Source organism: Erinaceus europaeus, chromosome 14 (genome assembly GCF_950295315.1).
Source record: "Erinaceus europaeus chromosome 14, mEriEur2.1, whole genome shotgun sequence".
In the NCBI taxonomy this organism is placed as follows: domain Eukaryota; kingdom Metazoa; phylum Chordata; class Mammalia; order Eulipotyphla; family Erinaceidae; genus Erinaceus; species Erinaceus europaeus.
The window spans coordinates 79221260-79223695 of record NC_080175.1 but is presented as its reverse complement, the minus strand read 5'-3'; the positions used below and the strand labels follow the sequence as shown (position 1 = coordinate 79223695).

Genomic DNA, 2436 nt, shown 5'->3' with positions numbered 1-2436 from the left:
ACGCGAAGGGATAAAGAAGGGAGAGGTGCGAGGAGAAGGAAGGGAGTGCGCATGCGTCCCTCTCGTGGCCCCGCCCATGCGAGGGCGGAGTCATTCGTGGGTGGGGCCACGCTTTTTGGCTGCACGCGCCAGACTCCACCTGCAAGTGCTACAGTAGGTCTTGGTTATGTACTTGAACAAGAATCTGCTCGGAATGTGTAATCGTCCGTGCCGCGCCGCAGCACGTTATACATTTGTCCTTCTTCTAGTCGCCCTAAAGTGCTCACCAGGCAGGGGACTATCTGTAAATCCAGAGAGCCGGATAGTGAAGAAAGCAGTAATTCTCTTGAGCATTGATTGTGGGCCAGGGATATATGAGCATTATCTCCTGCAGTCTGTTACACATCTCTTTCAGAGCATACTCTTCATTTGGCTCACAAGTAGTTAAGCAGAGTACTTGAAGTTCACCCACTAGTAAGTGGATGAACTGGTATTGGAACCCTATCTGACTTCACAGTTGCACAATCTTTCTGCCAGGTCATGAAAAAAAAGAGAAAAAAAAGACTACTTTGGGCCAGTGAAATAGCTCACTTGGATAGCGTTCTGTTTTGTCATGTGTGTGACCCAGGCTTGAGCCTGGCCCTCTTCACATTGACAGAAGCTTTTGTGCTGATCTCTCTCTCTCTCTCTCTCTTTCTCTGCCTCATCAGAAAAAGAAAAAGATTGCACCAAAATAAAAGAGTGGGGTGGGGGGAGAGGGTTCGGGTCCTGGATCATGATGGCAGAGGAGGACCTAATGGGGTTTGAATTGTTATGTGGGAAACTGGGAAATGCTACACATGTACAAACTATTGTATTTTACTGTCAACTATAAACTATTAATCCCCTGATAAAGAGATTTTTTAAAAAATATTTTAAAAGGAAAAGAAAACAAAATAATTTTATGATACCTTTATTTGTTCCTATGATCTCTTTCACTCTCTGCCTCTATCAAAAAAAGGAAAAAGAAAAAAGACAATTTCATGATACCTTAATTTGTTCATTTAGCCTATCTGCATTTATTGAAAGTCACTCCATCTTAGTTGGAATTAGGAGGAGGGGGTTTGAGTAGGGGTAACTCTAAGATAAAGTTGAGTGGGAATGAAGTTTTACAGCAAGCTGTCCAGATGGAAGACACTGCAAAAGAAAGGCCTTTGAGCAGAAGGCTCTGTGAAGCTGGAGGCCTGACAACAGGATTTGGAGAGAGACACTTCAGGAAGTAAAATCAGGCCTGCTGAAGTGGAGGATCTAGGGATGTGACAGTGGTAGACAAGGTAGCTTGGGTGTTATTTGTAGGCTGGGAGCTTTCAGCAAGCTCTGAGCCCTTACTACACAGCTCTTGGAATTCCACCATTCCCTGTATTCTGCAGCTTTGTTCACATCTGCTCAGGTAGTTCCTGAGGGCTTTGGAGTTGGAAAGCTTGAATTGCAGCTTGTACATGGCTTTTGGGGCCTTGACCACCTGTACTCAGTCATGGGAGGGAGGAGTATGTCCTTTCCTTACTCTAGCCATTAGTGAGGGTGCAGAGTGAAAATCATGTATTAGTATTTTGGAAGTTTTTAGTTTGGAGAAGGAAAGGCAGAAGGTGATTCAGTAAATGTTCAATAAAATAAATGCATGTTTATAGAGGCTGTTTATTCAGTGTCCCATAAATCCACTGGGGTGGGGACGGTGGAACAAAGGATGACTGAATGTGCCTGGTGATGTGTTTCCTGCACATAAGGAGGTGAGGTGATGAGGAGCTTGGCAGGTAGGTCCTGGGGTCTCAGCACGTGGTGAACGCAGGCTGAGGGCATTCGTGTGAGTGGCAGATGCAGGTCTAAGAGCTCCACAGGCAGGTGGTTAGATGGATACAATTTTGATGGCTACTCAAGTCAACAAGATTAAAAATTGGGAATGAACTGGGAAAGCTGCTGAGTGTGATGCACATTAAAGAGGAGGAGGGGGAGCTGAGCTGTAGTGCAGCTGGTTAAGCACACATGGCTCAAAGCCAAGGACCAGCTTAAGGATCCCAGTTCCAGCCCTTGGCTCCCCACCTGCAGGGGGGCTGCTTCACGGGGGGGGGGGGGGGGTGAAGCAAGTCTGCAGGTGTCTTTCTCTCCCCTATCTGTCTTCCCCTCCTCTCTCGATTTCTCTCTGTCCTATCCAACAGCGACACCAATAACAACAACAATAATAACAACAAAGATAAACAACAAGGGCAACAAAAGGGAAAAAAGCCTCCAGGAGCAGTGGATTTGTATTGCAGGCACTGAGCCCCAGCAATAACCCTGGAGGCAAAAAAAAAAAAAAAAAGGAGAAGGTGGCTCAGTGCCAGTTATTAGGAAACACAAGACAGAACTACACATAGATTTCACCATGTAGCCATGAGAACAGCTGTCATAGAAGATAAAGCCCAGATCCCATTAACTGCTGAC

The 2436-nt window shown here is 45.9% G+C and overlaps 1 long non-coding RNA gene across 1 annotated transcript in view; it reads left to right on the top strand.

The window, feature by feature from the left end:
• Nucleotides 1-2436, top strand: part of LOC132532820 (uncharacterized) — a 47883-nt gene that overhangs the window by 1319 nt on the left and 44128 nt on the right. The gene's annotated exons all lie outside the window — the stretch shown is intronic.